At 38.1% G+C, this 17804-nt stretch overlaps 1 protein-coding gene, 1 long non-coding RNA gene and 1 pseudogene across 5 annotated transcripts in view; 2 read left to right on the forward strand and 1 right to left on the reverse strand.

The window, feature by feature from the left end:
- Positions 1 to 17804, forward strand: part of RPAP2 (RNA polymerase II associated protein 2) — a 79248-nt gene that overhangs the window by 54101 nt on the left and 7343 nt on the right. The window lies entirely within an intron of this gene.
- LOC145721317 (uncharacterized) overlaps positions 1 to 17804 on the reverse strand; it is a 71065-nt gene that overhangs the window by 7234 nt on the left and 46027 nt on the right. Inside the window, exon 5 of one of the 2 annotated variants that reach the window (XR_014144987.1) lies at positions 1332 to 1505. The exons of the other annotated variant lie outside the window; for it this stretch is intronic. This is a non-coding gene — a long non-coding RNA (uncharacterized LOC145721317). The remainder of the gene's footprint in view (positions 1 to 1331; positions 1506 to 17804) is intronic. 2 annotated transcript variants of the gene reach the window in all.
- LOC115937984 (mitochondrial sheath formation-associated protein pseudogene) lies at positions 1483 to 11178 on the forward strand (annotated as a pseudogene).

Genomic DNA, 17804 nt, shown 5'->3' on the forward strand with positions numbered 1-17804 from the left:
CACCATAGGACGCTGGTTGTTCCCTCTGTCCAGAATATTCTTCCCTCCCCTCTTCCTTTGGTTAATTCCCCTTCATCTTTTAGAACCTGAGGAAACTTCCTCAAGAAATTTTTCTTGACTTCCCTGACTAGAGCAGATATCTTTACAAATAGACTTTAATAACACCATGCACTTATCTTTCCTACACTTGTCTTGTTTTCAGTTTTATATGTAATTGTATGATTATTTGATTAATGTCTGCCTCTGTCTTTCAACTTGAAGATTGTAGGGACTGGTTCTTTGTCTGATTTTATTCACCATTATATACCCAGCACTTAGCATAGTGCCTAATTATAGATTTATAATATCTGGAAGTGAATGAGTGAATTAATGTATGAATGAGATTAATTAGCATACTATCCTTTCGTACTCCTTCCCTCCTGCCTACAACTGCTTATTCATCTTTGAAGTTTAAAAAACAAAACAGAAAAAACACCTATCCTTTGTCCTTAACTTCACTGACCCCCTCAGACTATTCCATTAGCAAACTTCTTAAAGACCTAGTCTGCTGTCAGTGATTCTACTGCTTTTCAGTAATCTCTTGCATTCTTATTCTTGCCCACACCATTTATGAAATTGATTTCTCAAAGACTCTAGTAGTGATAGTGTAGTTAACCAAAGAGTACTGAGGCAGTGAACTAAAATGATGACAAGGAAAATTAAATGGGAGAGACAGATGATAAGAGACATTACAACTCCAGAATCTACAAGGTTTAGCAATGTGTGTGTGTTGGGGGGACGGAGAATAATAAATGATTTCAAAATACAGGCACACTTCATTTGATTATGCTTTACGTTATGCTTCGCAGCTTGCATTTTTTTACAGATTTAAAGTTTGTGGCAACCCTGCATTGAGCAAGTCTGTCAGCACTATTTTCCGACAGCATTTGCTCACTTTGTGTCTCTTTGTCACATTTTGGTAATTTTTGCAATATTTTGAACTTTATTATTATATTATGGTGACCTGTGATCAGTGATCATGACTCACTGAAAGCTCAGGTGATAGCATTTTGAAATTATTTTTTAATTAAAGTGTATACTTCTTTTAGACATAGTGCTGTTGTACGTAATAGACTACAGTATAGTGTATACATAACTTTTATCTGTACTAGGAAATCAAAAAATTCAGTCGGTTTTATTATGATACTCATTTTACTGTAATGGTCTGGACCAAACCCACAGTATCTCCACAGTATGCCTGTATTAAGACAGGTGACTGGGAAAATACTAGTGCCTCTAGGGAAATGGAGAGGAGGAACTAATTTTAAGAGGTGGTGCATTTGGTTTCATACCTGCTCTACAAGCTCCGAGGCTATTCCTGTTCGGGAGTAGGAAAGGTTCAGGCAGATTATCCACTTGGGTGGTTCCCCAGTAGGCAGTTGAAAATGTGGAATTGGAGCTAAAGACTGGTAAGGAGTCTTCCCACGTCCAGTGCTCAGAGTCAGACCAGCACCCCAACGTGGACCCTGAGTGCAATTGGGAAGGCATTAGTGCCAAGGGGCCACGATCCAGCTTGCTGGAAGGAAACCTGGGGACATCTGTAAGGAGAGGAATAGGAAGGACCTGAGGAGAAACAGTAAAGGAGGGTGTTATAGATCCTTTGGAGCCAAGGACTAGAACTGACTTGCAAGACCTCTACCAATGAGGGGTTTCATGAGCACACTCCTTTGCCAAGATCTTGGTGAATAATCTTTTACCATGTTTTTGTGTCTTGGACATTGTTTTACTTGTTATCATGATCATGCTTGGCTGGATGCTTTTTGTTGCATTTGCATGTTACATGGGCACATTTCTGGAGTTCACTCCTCCAACTCTGAAGTGGAAAGGGAAGTGGCCTGAGGAGAGCAAGGCACAACTGAGGACCCAGGCTTTGGATGAAGAACCGCAACTATGAGAACCATGTGGAAGGGATATAAGTATCCCCCAGTAAGAACCCTGGTGGAAATAAGCAAAGATGATCCTGGTAAAGCAGGATCAGATTACAAAAATAAATAATTTTTTTTTTAAATGGTAAGGATAATGAGAGACCTAGACTTTGGAATCAGCACTGAAATGGTGAGAGGGCAGAGGTAGAGGGTGTTAAATGCCAAGTCAAGATGAGATAGAACCTGTGAAACAGCTGCATCCATGCCAAGGATGCCTGAGCACTACAGAGAAAGCAGAAAGAGGGGGAAAGTGGACATTTTTGAACATCAACTATGTGCAACACCTTGCTAGATTCTTTACATGCATTATTTAATTTGATCTTCACAATCCAGTAAGGTCAGTAGTGGTGTCCCACTTCCCAGAGGAAGAAACAGACTGGGAAGACAAGTACTTTGTCCAAGATCACACCAGGACTCAGACTCAGACTATGTAACTTCAAAATGTGTGCACTTTCCTTGGCACAGTGTACTTCAGAAAGGTATGTATCCAACCAGAACACTGCCAAGGAATCCAAAGCAGTTATGAGGTTAAAAAAAGAAGTGGTAACTACCTTTCTGAGAACCTGGTATTTATCCTCTATTGAAGAAGGACGAGGGGGCGCCTGGGTGGCTCAGATGGTTAAGCGTCTGCCTTCGGCTCAGGTCCTCAGGGTGCTGGGATCAAGCCCCACATCGGGCTCCTGGCTCAGCGGGGAGCCTGCTTCTCCCTCTCCTTCTGCCTCTCTCCCTGTTCATGCTCTCTCTCTCTCTCTCTGTATCTCTGTGTCTCAAATGCATAAATAAAATCCTTTAAAAAAGAAAAAGGACAAGGACTGAAAAAAGCTGTGGCTTTGGCAATTAGGTGGTTGTAGGTGACCTTCAAGAAAGCAGTTTTTTTAGGATGATAAGTATGGAGACCAGATTGCAAGGACAACTACAGTAGACAGTTGTGAAGATACTAGACGTAGACATGTTGACCACTCTTTCCAATTTGGTTGGCAGAAGAGGAGAGGGAAGCGATTATAACCCTATATGACATGGTTAATCTACAGAAGACTTCTCAAGATAGTGGAAGCTTGGGCTTGTTGGTGGCAAGGAGCAAGGAAATGTCAGGTAGAGCACTTTGGGGAGTACTAGAGATACTGGGTAACTGGCAGGATGAGGGCCATGAAGAAACTGGGAATGTTATCAAAGGAAAATTTGCCTATTAATTTTTCTTCTCAAACCCCTTTCACCCACCTCTCCCACTGTTTCCTTCACATGTTTCTCTCTCCTTGCCTTAAATGTATTATTTGCTAACATTTTGCCTTCTTAATTTCAAAAGTGAATGAACCAAACCTTGTATATTTCTCCTTCCAAAAATCCATGTTAGTATTATTGATTTATTACTTGCTCTGATTGAGTCTTACCCTGCTCCACTGCAGGTCCTAGGAGAATTAAGTGTAAGGCAGCATTTCTAAGCTTGACCTATATACAGCCATTATGTTTAATTCTGGTGACTAACTTTTTTTCATATTCATGAATTTTACCTTCCCTGCCTTCTCATCTTTCATGACCCACAAATCATTCCTAGGGCCATATGCATGTACTTCACACACACACACACACACACACGTTTCTACATGAAAATAAGAGACTTCCCATTGTTCTAGAAATTGTGTTTGGACAATACATAAGCAGTACTAAACCAGGAAAGATGTCTACCATAAGTGAGGTGAATTTGAAACTGTTTCCTTACCAAAACATAATCTCCTTCAGCCAAGGGTATTGTTTAGATTACTTTTGTCTCCCTAGTGCCAAACATTCAATCTGGCACTTAGTACTCAGTATTCATAGAATAAATCAAATGAATGAATGGATAGGAACGACTTAAATAAATCGTTGTTGATGTTATGGACTTAAACATAGAATTGGTAGCACTGGTAAAATGGCTTTGCACAGGAAAAAACAAAAATCGTTACTTACTATAATGAGTGAAAGGAAGGACAGTAACCCTGTGTCTCTGTAATGATTCATATTTTCCAGGGTGGTTATGGTCTGATAAGGGTATGACTATTTAGCCTAAAAGGAATCGCTACTTTTAACCAAATCTAGCATTGCTTTTTTGCAAATAGATTGTTAAAAAATCTTTAATGAAATTAATGAAAAACAGTTAAAGCTAGATGTAAATGTGACATTGTTTTTTTTAACTCCTATAATTATAAAATTAGTGAATATTTAAATTTTTTAAATGTTTCTTTGATTGAAAAACTTGATTCCAAATACTGCTTTTCTCTTACCTTCCATGGACTTTATCTTTTATCTTCTGTGGACTGATAAAATAGAAGAATTGGTTAAAGAGCAGTTAATTACCAAGTATGTATGGTATTGTACTAAATCTTTTATTTATCTGGTACATCACAGACAGAATTCTGGAGAATTCTTTGAATGTTTTACATGTTGGTATTTGTTGAATTGGAAGCATTTATCAAATATTAATGGATCCTAATGGAAAATTTTACTCTAGAGGCAAACGCTTCCTTTAACTAGTTTTATGAATGTATTTTATTAACTAGTCTTGCAAAGTTGAATCAAAGTTTTAAGGAGAAAAAATGATTATTCCCATGTGTATCGAGTTTGTTAAATTCAAGATCCTAATCGCCTGGTGTGTTTTTCCTCTGTTGTCTTTAAACACTTCCGTTTAGATTGTTTATTATAGAGGCTTAACACCTTTTTAATATTCTTCCTGCCGCTGACTTTTCTCATTCTGATAGTTCTAGTTAACTGTAAAGTCACTTCTTGGAGGCAAAATTCAAATGCTTCCATTTTACTCCTTGTCTAAATATTTTTTACAAAGCTTTAGAGAAGATTTTAAGGCCAAAGGGTAAAATGGGGCTTGATGTTCTATTATTGCTGTTTGTGTTGTTCCACTATGCATTTTGAATGAGGAGTTTGAGAGTTGGCTTTCTGTCATTTTAGTACAGCTAGAAAAGGTATACTCTTGTCTTAAAAGACGAGGCATATCAAAATATACACAAGGTTTAATACTGAAAATTCCACTGGAGCAAAAATACTTGAGAAACTACAACAAACTGCTTGGTGAACACCTGCAATTACTGTGGAAATGAAATCATGTTATAGTAACTGAATTGCCTGTACTATTTCAGAGTTCCATTTATTTACAGATTTTTCTTTCCATTGAGTTTTTCAACCCCCCCCCACCCCGTTATGATGTTGTTCGTCATATGGAGGTTTTTAATTACAGTGAGTGGCAAATCAGTTGCACTGCAAAAATGTTTTGTAAGAATAAAGCAGTAACCAGGTTATAACTAGTATTCTTATGGTTTAATTGCAGAGAAAAATGTTGCTCATCTGAAAACAGATTTACACACTTTTCACATGTTCCCAGTTCCTAAAACTATAAAATTAAATGCCACTAATTCTCTGCAGCTAAGGTTATACATTAAGATATATGGTTATGCAGTTGATCCTTGAATGTAGTGGGGGCTGGGGCACTGACCTCCCCCCCCCCAGTCAAAAATCCACATGTAACTTTTGACTCCCCCTAAACTTTACTAATAGCCTGTTGTTGACTGGAAGCCTCACCAATAACGTAAACAGATGATCAACACATACTTTGTTATACGTATTATATATACTGTATTACTACAATAAAGTAAATTATCAAGAAAATCATTAAGAAGAGAAAATACATTTATAGTACTGTACTATATATTTAAAAAAAAAAACTCCGTGTATAAGTAGACCCATGTAGTTCAAACCCATGTTGTTCAGGGGTCAACTGTACATTAAAAGTAGACGTAGGGGCATCTGGGTGGCTCAGTAGGTTAAATGTCTGCCTTCTGCTCAGGTCATGATCCCAGGGTCCTGGGATCGAGCCCCGCATTGGGCTCCCTGCTCAGTGGGAAGCCTGCTTCTCTCTCTTCAACTCCCCCTGCTTGTGTTCCCTCTCTGGCTGTGTCTCTCTCTATCAAATAAATAAATAAAATCTTTAAAATAAATAAAAAATATACGTATGTATGTAAGTAGAAGTAAAGGAATGCCTGGGTGGCTCAGTCAGTTAAGCATCTGCCTTCGGCTCAGGTCATGATCTTGGGGTCCTGGGATCAAGTCCCGCATTGGGCTCCCTGCTCAGCAGGGAGCCTGCTGCCTCTGCCACTCCCCCTGCTTGTGCTCTCTCTCTCTCTCTCTGACATTTTTTTAAAAATCTTAATAAATAAATAAAAGGAGTAAAGATACGTATTCTTTCCTCAAGGGAAAAAAAATGCACATTTGGAAAAAAAAGAACTTCTTATGTAATTGGAAGGAATATATAAACTCTTATATCTGAGATTAAGATGAGGAAGTAGAGTCAGCAAATGTAGATTTCTCTGTTGAGAAACTTAATCATAAGGGTAGGAGAGAGATTGAACAATTTGTTTTGACAAGACACTTAAGCGTGTTAATAGGGTGTGGAGAAGGAGCCAGTAAAGAAAAATAACCTGAAATTGAGAATGAGATGGAGGGGCGATACATACCATGGAACAGGGTTCCGGGGGAGGCACAAAGAAATGGGACCATGGTCACAGGCAGATGGAATAGCTTGAACAGGGGAAAACAACTACATCGTCTGAGACTGGAAGCAAGTAAGTGAGGAATAATGTGGCTATAGGTAAATTTGTAAGTAGAAGGGAGAGATTTTAAATCATGCCTGACAACTTCATTTTTCATGAAGTAGGATATGAAGTTGGTCGGGTAGAGAGTGAAAATACTGGTTACAGAGTAATCATTAGGAGGATCTGGAAAAGGCTCTGTGCCAAGGCCAGAGAATATTGGCCAGAAGAGGCCAGAGATTGTGGATTTGTAGCGGTAGCAGTCTCCTTCCTCCCACTGCCCTCCCCGCAGGGGTTTGTAGCCATCCTGCTTGTGGCTGTGCAGAAAGCAGCTCGTGGCACCGATGTCAGCTTGTAGCTGTCGTGACTAGGGAAGCTAAGACAAGGAGGCAGGAGATTCAGACGAGTGCCGGTAAAAGAGTAATTCAAGAAATCAGCACAAATATAATTGGTAAAGGATAATGGAGTTATCTTAGGAAGGATATTAGTCATTCCAATCAAACATTTCTTGTGTGTCTCTTCCCAAAGTGTACCTTCAGCTCCGACATTTCTCTTAGGTTGCAGACAAAACTGTATTTTTTGTTGGGCATCTCCATTTGGATATTCCTCAGGCAATTCAAAGTCTCAAATCTGAGTTGAGTTCATCTTTGGAAAGTCCCCTATTTCTTTTGGTGACATTTCCGTCTTCCTAATTATCCAGAGTTGAAAGCCGACTTGTCGTTGGTGCTTCTCTTGTCCTTATCCCCCCTATCTAGTCAATGCTAAGTCCTGCCTTTGTGACTTCTCTTACCCAGCGGTCTGTCTCCTTTCCCAGTGCTGCTAACTTACATCAGGCTTTCATTACTTGCCTAGACTGCTGCAATTAGAGCCTTCTCAAACAGGTCTCCTAGCCAAGTGTCTCTTCCTTCAACTTAGTCCATCCTTCCTCCAGCTTTAATAAAAATCTCACTAAAGCTTAATCCTGATTAGGGCAGGCCTTTATTCAGAAACCTAATGATGCCCCACTTCTACTATGTAATTTTGCTTGAAATTGAAGGTTCTCTTAAAGTGGTCCCAACCTGCCTCTCCAACTTACTCTCTTGTTTTCTTACATTGTGTCCACTGTTTCCCCCACAGACATCTTTGTTAGCACTCTGAACTGTGTTTAAAATGCCAATTGCCTTTTCATATCTATCTGTCCTAGTCTTCAAAGCCCAGTTCAAATGTTGCTGCCACCTTAGAAGCATTCTTTAACCTCTCAGAGGTAGAAATAATGACTTCCTTGAATAAATTTCTGTAGATGAGACCATTCTTTTTTTTTCCCCAAAGACTTTACTTATTTGACAGAGAGAGAGGGAACACAGCAGTGGGAGAGGGAGAAGCAGGCTTCTGGGATCATGACCTGAGCCGAAGGCAGACACTTAACGACTGAGCCACCCAAGCGCCCCTAGATGAGACCATTCTTTGGGACTCTATTACCTTCAGCTTTGTTACATAGCTGTTTGTGCAAAGATTTCATTTCCTTTGCTATTTGGTTTCTTCGAACTGTGTAGGTAACAAGTATAACACATAGTCAGAACTACTCAAATGTATTCAGTTGAGGAATTTACAGTGGCTCTCAACACTCATTGTTCATTGGAATCACATAGGAAGTTTTTTAAAAATACCAATACCTGATTCAGAGATTTCAATTCATTGGTCTGGGGGTGGGGCCTGGACATATGTAGTTTTTAAGTTCCGCAAGTGATTGTGATTTGTACAGACAGAATTGAGAACCACTGTCTTTAATTCTGGGGCAGTTATTAGTGTACCAGAGCTATGCTAAATCAGTTGATTTGTCTATGTCTGCTAGGATTTGCTTGCTTTAAGGCAGTTCTTAGCTTTCTTCTAAAGTCTTCTTTAGTTAATGGTGTTGGAAGGTGCTTTTTGGCTGTCAGAAAAGATGAATTAGAAACAATAGACTTGTCAGTTTTCATTAGCACATTTTATTTTGTAATGATAGATTTCAGAAATTATTTGAAGAACATATACAAGTGGGCCTTTGAAATCATAAGGTATACTCAGTTCTTAAAATTAATCAGATATGTGAGCTTGTGTGGTATAGTGGTTAAAAGTGTGGACTAGTGGGAGTACTTCTGGGTTATTTGCTCATCTCTTACTGACTATGTGACCTTAAGAAAGTCACATCAGTCACAAAGCCTCACCTTGGAGTTCACACTTGCTGCAACTTCACAGAAAGGTTAAAGACCAACTAAGTCTCATAAAGGGGAAAAAAAAAATCTTTTTATAAACTTGGAAATCACTGAAGCTTCATATATTTGACTCAGTGGTTGAGATCCTGCCACAAAGGGAACAACTGGGAAAAAGAACTGGCATTTCTTCAAGGGAAACAAATTCATTTACTCCCATTTAGAAAGCCACCCACCACCCCTATTAAAGTATCTGAATTCCTTGTCAGTTGTAAAACCATGTTTACTCTCTACATAAAAACAACATCAACAGCAGTTTAGGAAAGTGCCACAAGGTGGTTATCTCTGCACATGAGCCAGTCCGTGTTGATGGATGGAAAAAGAAAAGCTGTTCCTCAGGGTGGCTTTTTTGGTTCTTTCCCTGTGCCCAAGTGTGTTTTGTCACTTCAGGGAGGAAGCCAGGGGCCACAGATGACACAAATGTTTTTAGAGAATCACTGACAGAGTTGAATATTCTTCATTCTCCCCAGTAAGAAACAAGCAAGGTGAAAAAAGAGTTACGTTAAACATGAAATCCTAATTACTAACATGCTAAGGAGCCCTGAAGTAGACAGATAAAATTCCTTTTCAAAGTTTATACTAGTAAATTTTTTTTAAATCTGAGAGATACATTTTGCAAAATGTCTTGGGTTTGTGTGAGCCCTCAAATTTCTGAAAATAGATGACATTTTGACCCAACGTGTTACAAACTGGTCACAGCTCTCTTTTGTTTCAGTTTTGAGTGTGTGTATGTACAGACAGAGGTGTTCTGGTTTAATCCTTTATCATTTAGCATTTGTTCTTACAGAGAAGAAGGGAAAATCCCAACTCATTTTTTAGAAGATAAAGTATGGGTGAAGTAACAATTGTTACCGCAGGAAGAAAGGAGTAACAAGACTTGATTGGTAAGCAAGATGCCTTTGTGATAAAGGTGTCCGTTTTTAGCACTGTTCTTAGCCTTTGTGACCCTGGATAAATCCCTTACCCAGTCCAAAGCCTGAGATACAGTCACCTGTCAAAAGGACACTTGCTGGATAGGTTGAGACTAAATCCCACTTGAGGAAACAAAGTGGTGGAATAGCCTTAAAAAATAAGACTATGCAGCTAAACCTCCGCTTTTCGAGTCTGCACTTCCCCTGGCCATTATTGGTAAAGATGCCTCATCTGTCCTAGAAGACTTTTGTTTTTTGTTTATTCGAAGCCCCCCAAGTGTCAGGTATTGTAGTATCTGTTCTGTTCTAACTGGTAAAGTGACAAGCCTAGTGCCTGTGCATGCTGCTTACCTTCTCCTTCCCAGCACTAACTTCTGAAGGATCAGAGAGTGAGTGTTTAAAAATTTCTTTAAAGCCCAGCATTATCTTTTAGCAGCCTTGCATGTTCATCACCTTTATGCACAGTAATCAGCAGAACAGGTTTCCCTACTGCAACAGAACTCTTTGTGAACCCAGTCATTTCTCAAATCTGATAGGTACAGAAAAGTATGTGGCTTTTCACTTCCTGTCCCTTCCTCCAACCCCAAACCAAAGAGAAGCATGCTTTCTGATGACATTTATTCACATAGACGTTCTCACAGCTCGCTCTTCTCTTGAAGCTGTGTTGACTTTGAGGAGTGTCGTTCAGTGTCATTTTACAGTAGCCTACTGTTTTTGATTCTGTGAGCTTGGACATCAACAATAAAGACTCAGGAAACTCTAGAAGTTGTTGCTTTCTTCTAGTTTTGAGGGCAAGGTTGAAGGATGTCTGTGCTATATCATTTCAGGCAAGTGCCTACATGATCTTTACACAGATTACCCAGATGATTCAGGGAAGGGTAATCTGGACTGTGCTGTGATTTCCAGTGTCCAGGAGCTGCATTATGTATTCTCCAGTAGGAATGAGTGCAATGAGCGAGGCAGTAGGGACCACAATGGGGAAGGCCTTGTAAAAATCCAGGTTCATGACTGACTTTGATCGCACTACAGGACATGGATAACAGAGTTCCCTCGATTGTTTAGCTCTTCTTGCTCACTAAATCACAGCTTTAACTCTTTATATAGCTTTCACAGTTGATAGGACACAAACCAGGCACTCACCCAATTATAGGTGACTTCTCAGACACAAACGTTTGTGCAGCTCTAAATCCTTGGACATAATATGGGTTTTTTTTTAAATGCCACTTTTTAATTAGAAATCTCTCTCGTTTCAGTTGTCAGACTTTGAAAGTCCTCTCACTGCTGTGCATAATTCCTGTTAACCAGATGTTTGATAGCTCAGTGATAACAAATGGAAGGTGCTGGTCCGAACCTGACTTACATTCTCTCCTTTTGAGCTGTAGCGTATGTGGAGCGGTCAGCTAAATAATGGTCTTACCAATAAGATGCGGCATGACACTTGACTTTTTTTGCTTTTGTTGTCATACCATTTACCATATGATAAGGAACTAGTTACATAAGGCTGCCTGCCTTTTCAGAAGAGAGATCTGAATCGGTGGACTTTTAAGAAGAAGTTTCCTTTCTTGTTTGTGATTTATACGTTGCAAGGTATTATGTCGTTTTTTTCTAATTATATTCTCCAGCACGCAGACTCTTTGTGGTAAGCCATACTTTTCGTGTCACCTCCAGAGGTTTTTATTCTTACTTAAAAGCACTTGAAAGAAATAACTGAAACATAAAAAATCTTTTGTTTTTACTCACGGCCAATCACAATTTCTGTTACTTATTTTAAAGGTATTTCCTACCTAAAACACATAAATACCAACTGGAGTGTATTACTGTTATTTAAGTAGATGTAGTTTTGGGGGCTTTATTTATTGTTTATTGTGGCTTTCTTTAATATTCACTATTATAAGTTTCAGGAACAGAATACAGGCTTGAGTCCCTTTCAGTATGTAATAGGATGGGAGTTCCTTAATGAAAAAATTAAAGAGATAAGTGATTAGCATATCATGATTAATAGTGCACAGATAAGGAGTTAAGAGGAAAGGAGGAGCCTGGGGAGTCAGTTAAACAAAAAAAAAAGGGGGGGTGTTTGATAAGATCCTGAGATAGTACATCAAAAATAACATAGACATGAAAGATTTTATTTTGTGGTATCTTTCTGTGAGGTGGGAAGTATGTTGTTGTTGTTTTGAAGTAATGAATTTGGACAATGTGTATATTCTGGGGCAGTAGTTAAAAGGAGAACCTAGAAGGGGGTTTAGGGAAGAATACTAATCTGAATAAGGAGGAGTCAGATGGCATTTATGAGGAAAGATTAAAAGGACTTGAAATTAATTGAGAACTATTTTCAAGAATATGAAGAAATAACTTATAAGAGCTGCCCCACAAAAAGTTCCATGAAGGAGAAAATAAAATTCTGCAAGAGACATTTAGTTTATGTAGGAGGAGCAATGGCTACAATTTAAAGTTTGTTATCCATTGCAACATGCTGTACACAGAGGTGTAGAATCCCCCCTCCTTCAAGATCATGGAGTTAGTTATTTGCAGTCTTGTGTAAAGGGACCAAATTATTACATTAAGAAAGGATTGAGGGGTGCCTGGGTGGCTCAGTCATTAAGCATCTGCCTTCGGCTCAGGTCATGATCCCGGGTCCTGGGATCGAACCCTGCATCGGGCTCCCTGCTCAGCGGGAAGCCTGCTTCTCCCTCTCCCACTCCCCCTGCTTGTGTTCCCTCTCTCTCTTTGTCTCTCTCTGTCAAATAAATAAATAAAATCTTTAAAAACAAAACAAAAAAGGATTGAGTCTGTTTTCTTAGATCATATAAATCTTTTCTTTGTATTTGTTTTTATTGAAGTTTAGTTGACATACAATGTTAACTTAGTTTCAGTTGTACAACATAGTGATTCAACAGCTCTATACATTATGCTATCCTCACCACAGTTGTAGCTACCATTTGTTACCACACTACGCTATTATAATACCATGGACTATATTCCCTATGTTGTACCTTTTATTCCTGTGACTTACCTCCTGTATCCCACTTCCCCTCACCCCTCTCCTCTCTGGCAACCATCAGTTTGTTCTCTGTATTTTTAAAGATTGATTGATTGGTTTGACACAGAGAGAGCACAAGCAGGGGGAGCGAGAGGGTGGAGAAGCAGGCTCCCCACAGAGCAGGACGCCCGATGCAGGGCTTGATCCCAGGACCCTGGGATCATGACCTGAGCCGAAGGCAAATGCTTAACCAACTGAGCCACCCAAGCACCCCTGTTTTGTTTTTTTCTTTCAATTCCACATATAAGTGAAATCACATGGTACTTGTTTTTCTCTTTTTCCACTTAGCATAATGTCCTCTAGATCCATCCATGTTGTGGAAAATGTCAAGATCTCATTCTTTTTTATGGCCGAGTAATAATCCATGGTGTGTGTGTGTATGCACATGCATACCCATCTTCATTATCTGTCAGTGGACACTTGGGTTGCTTCCATATCTTATCTTGGCTATTGTAAATAATGCTGCAGTAAACATAGGGGTACATATCTCTTTTTGAAATAGTGTTTTTGTTTTCTTTGGGTAAATACCCAGTAGCGGAATTACTGAATTATGTGGGATTTCTGTTTTTTATTTTTTAATGACCTCCATACTGTTTTCGCCAGTGGCTGTAACCAATTTACATTCCCACCAAACAGTTCATCAGGGTTCCTTTTTCTCCACATTCTTGCCAATGCTTGTTATTGTTGTATTTTTGATTCTAGCCAATCTGACAGGTGTAAGGTGGTATCTTTTCGTAGTTTAGATTTGTATTTCCTTGATTAGTGATGTTGAGCATCTTTTCATCTTCCTGTTGGCCATGTGTAGGTCTTCTTCGTAAATATTTGTCTTTAGGTCCTCTGCCCATTTGTAAATCAGATTGTCCTTTTGTTTTGGTGTTGAATTGTATTAAGTTCTTCATATATTTTGGATATGAACCCTTTATCAGATATATCCTTTGCAAATATCTTCTCCCATTCAGTAGATTGCCTTTTAGATTTTTGCATCCATGTTCATCAGACATACTGGCCTATAGATTTCTTTGTATATGTTCTTTGTCTAGTTTTGATATCAGGATAATGCTGCCTTCATAGAATGAATTTGGAAGTTTTCCTTCCTCCTGTTTTTTTTGGAATCATTTGGAAAGAGTACTTATTAACTCTTATTTAAATGTTTGTAGAATTCACCTGTGAAGCTTATCTAGTCTTGGACTTTTGTTATTGGGAGATTTCTGATTACCCCATTTAGTTTTGTTACTAATAATTAGTATGTTCACATTTTGTATTTCTTCCTGATTCACTTTTTTGGAAGATTGTATATTTCTAGAAATTTATCCATTTCTTCTAAGTTGTCTAATTTATTGGCATATAATTTTTCATAGTAGCTTCTTACAATCCTTTGTATTTCTGTGTTGTCTGCTTTTACTTCTCATTCATTTCTAATTTTACTTATTTGAGTCCTCTTTTTTTCTTTTGATGAATCTGGCTAGAGGATTATCAATATTACTTCTCTTTTCAAAGATGCAGTCTTAGTTTCCATTGATTTTTTTTTCCTTTTTTTTTTTTTTTTTAGTCTCCATTTCATTTAATCCTGCTCTGATCTTTATTGTTTCCTTCCTTCTACTAATTTTGGGCCTTGTTTAGTCTTCTTTTTCTAGTGCTTTTAGGTATAAGGTTTGATTGTTTACCTGAGATTTTTCTTGGGTCTTGGTAGACCTGTATCACTGTAAACTTCTCTCTTAGAACTGCTTTTGTTGCATCCCAGAGATTTTGGGCCATTGTATTTTCATTTCCATTTATCTCCATGTATTTTTTAATTTCCTCTTTGATTTCTTGGTTGACCCTACTTGTTTAGGAACCTGTTGTTTAGCCTCCATATGTTTATGTTCTTTCCAGACTTTTTTTCTTGTATTTGAGTCCTGGTTTCATATGATTGTGGTTGGAAAAGCTGCTTGATATATTTCACTCTTTAATTAAACTTATTGAGATTCATTTTATGGCTTAACATGTGATCTGGAGAATGTTCTATGTGCACTTGGAAAGAATGTGTATTCTGCTGCTTTGGAATGAAATGTTCTGGGCATATCTCTTAAGTCCATCTGATCTAATGTATCATTCCAAGCCACTGTTTCCTTATTGATCTTTTGTCTGGATGATCTATCCATTGATGTAAGTGCGATGTTAAAGTCCTCTACTATTGTTGTATTACTGTTATTTTCTCCCTTTATGTCTGTTAATATTTGCTTTATTTATTTAGGTGTTCCTGTGTTGGGTGCATAGATATTTATAATTGTTATATCCTCTTGTTGGATTGATCCCTTTATCACTATGTAATGTCCTTCTTGGTCTTCTATTACGGTCTTTGTCTTAAACTCTCTTTTGTATAAGTATTGTTACCTCGGCTTTTTTTTTTGCACTTTCATTTGCATTGTCATATGTTTTTCCATCCCTTTACTTCCAGTCTGTTTGTGTCTTTCCATCAGAGGTGAGTTTCCTGTATGCAGCATAATAGATGGGTTTTTTTTTTTTTTAACCCAATCAGTCACCCTGTGTCTTTTGATTGGAGCATTAGAACATATACATTTAAAGTAACCATTGATAGGTATGGACTTATTGCCATTTTGTTAATTGTTTTCTGGTGGTTTTTATAGTTCTTCTCTGTCCATTTCTTCTTTTGCTCTCTTCCCTTGTGATTGATGGCTTTCTTTAGTTTTAGGCTTGGATTCCTTTAATTTTTTTGTGTATCTGTTAAAGGATTTTGGTTTGTGGTTATCATGAGGTTCATATATAACATCCTAATTGTATTACAGTCTATATTAACTTGATGGTTGCTTAAGTTCAAACTCATTCTGAAAGCACTACATTTTTCCTATTCATGTTTTATGTATATGCTATATTTTACATCCTTTTATTTTCTGAGTCCTATAATTTTTTAGATATAATTGATTTTACTACTTTTTTAAAAATTATAATTCAGTGTAGTTAATATACATTGTTATATTAGTTTCAGGCATATAATAATAGCAATTCAACAATTCCATATATTACTCAGTGCTCATCACAGTAAGTGTACTCTTAACCCCCCTCACCTATTTCACCCATGTCCCCTCTGGTAACCCTCTCTTTGTTCTCTATAGTTAAGATTCTGGTTTTTTTTGGGTTGTCTTTTTTTCCCCCCTTTGTTCATTTGTTTTCTTTATTAAATACTACATATGAGTGTAATCATACGGTATTTGTCTTTCTCTGACTGGCTTATTTTGCTTGGCATTAAACTATCTAGATCCATCCATGCTGATGTAAATGGCAAGATTTCATTCTTAGGGCTGAATAATATTTCACTGTGTGTGTGTACCACATTTTCTTTATCCATTCATCTATAGATGGACACTTGGGTTGCTTCCATATCTTGGCTATTGTAAATACTGCAATAAACATAGGGATGCATGTATCCCTTCAAATTAGTATTTTTGTAATCTTTGGGTAAATATCCAGTAGTGCAATTACTGGATTGTAGGATAGTTCTATTTTTAACTTTTTGAGGAACCTCCATACTGTTTTCCACAGTGGCTGCACCAGTTTGCATTCCCACTAACAGTGCATGAGGGTTCCTTTTTCTTCACATCCTCACCAGTACTTGTTTTTTGAGTTTTTTATTTTAGCCATCTGACAAGTGTGAGATGATATCTCATTGTGGTTGTTTGCATTTCCCTGATGAGTGATGTTGAGCATCTTTTCATATGTCTATTGGCCATCTATATGTTTTTTTTTTAGAAAAATGGTGATTTTACTACTATTGTCTTTTAATATTCATACTAGCTTTTTTAGTGATCGACCTATTAACTTATGATGTTTTTCTTTTCATAATTTTCTAATTATGACTTCTCTTTTTTTGCTTAAAGAAGTCCTTTTAACATTTCTTGTAAGGCTGGTTTAGTGGTGATGAACTCCTTTAACTTTTGTCTGGGAGACTCTCTCTCTCCTATTCTGAATACCCTTGCTAGTTGGAATATTCTTGGTTGTAGGTTTTTCCTTTCAGCACTTTGATTATATCCTACCTTCTGGCTTGCAAAAGTTCTACTGAAAAATCAGCTCATAGCTTCATGGGGTTTTCCTTACACGTAACCAGTTGTTTTTCTGTTGGTTGCTACTTTTAAGATTCTTTATCTTTACTCTGACATTTTAATTATCATCTGGCTGTGTAGACATCCTTGGGTTCATCTTGTTAGGGACTTTCTGTGCCTCCTGGACCTAGATGTCTGTCTCCTTCCCCAAGTTAAGGAAGTTTTTAGCTATTATTTCTTCAAAATTTTCTGCCCCTTTCTCTCTCTCTCTCTCTCTCCCCTTTTTCTGGGACCTCTATCAAGTGAATGTTAGTACACTTGATATTGTCCTAAGGATCTCTTAACCTCTTCTCATTTTTTAAAATCCTTTTAGGATTTTGCTGTTCAGCTTGGATGCTTTTCATTACCCTGTTTTCTACATTGCTGATCCTTTCTTCTGTATCCTCTCATCTACTGTTAATTCCCTTTAGTATATTTTTCATTTCAGTTACTTTATTCTTCAACTGGTTGGTTCTTTATCCTTTTTATCTTTGTTGAAGTTCAGAGTTTATCCACTCAAGTCCAGTGAGCATCTTTATGACTATTACTTTGAATTCTTTATCATGTAGATTGCTTGGCTCTGTTTCTTTCTTTTTCTGAAATTTTGCTTTGTTCTTTTGAAGCATATTCCTCTATCTCCTCATTTTGTTTGATTTTCTGTTTCTATGAATTAGGCAGAACAGCTATTTCTCTTAGACATGAGGTAATGGCCTTGTGTAGGAATATCTCCGGTGTAGACTATGCCTGTGACTTTAGCTGGCTGGCTGAAGCTGTAACAGGTGTAGGCTGGGAGTCCTGGGGTGTCCCAGGCATATAGCACCCTGGTGGGATGGCTGGAGCCAAAGCGGGCAGCAGGGGGTGGGAGTGGGTCCCACAGTTTTCTGCAATATGGGGCGTCCTGGCAAGGTGGCAGGAGCTGAAGCATAACCAGGTGGTCCTTGGGTACTCCACTCAGGGGGGCGCCATGCCAGGACAGCTGGAACCAAAGTGGCCTTGGGCTAGGAGTCACAGGGT

The sequence above is a fragment of the Leptonychotes weddellii genome, chromosome 4 (assembly GCF_054177405.1).
Source record: "Leptonychotes weddellii isolate Sample4059 chromosome 4, ASM5417740v2, whole genome shotgun sequence".
Taxonomy (NCBI): Eukaryota; Metazoa; Chordata; class Mammalia; order Carnivora; family Phocidae; genus Leptonychotes; species Leptonychotes weddellii.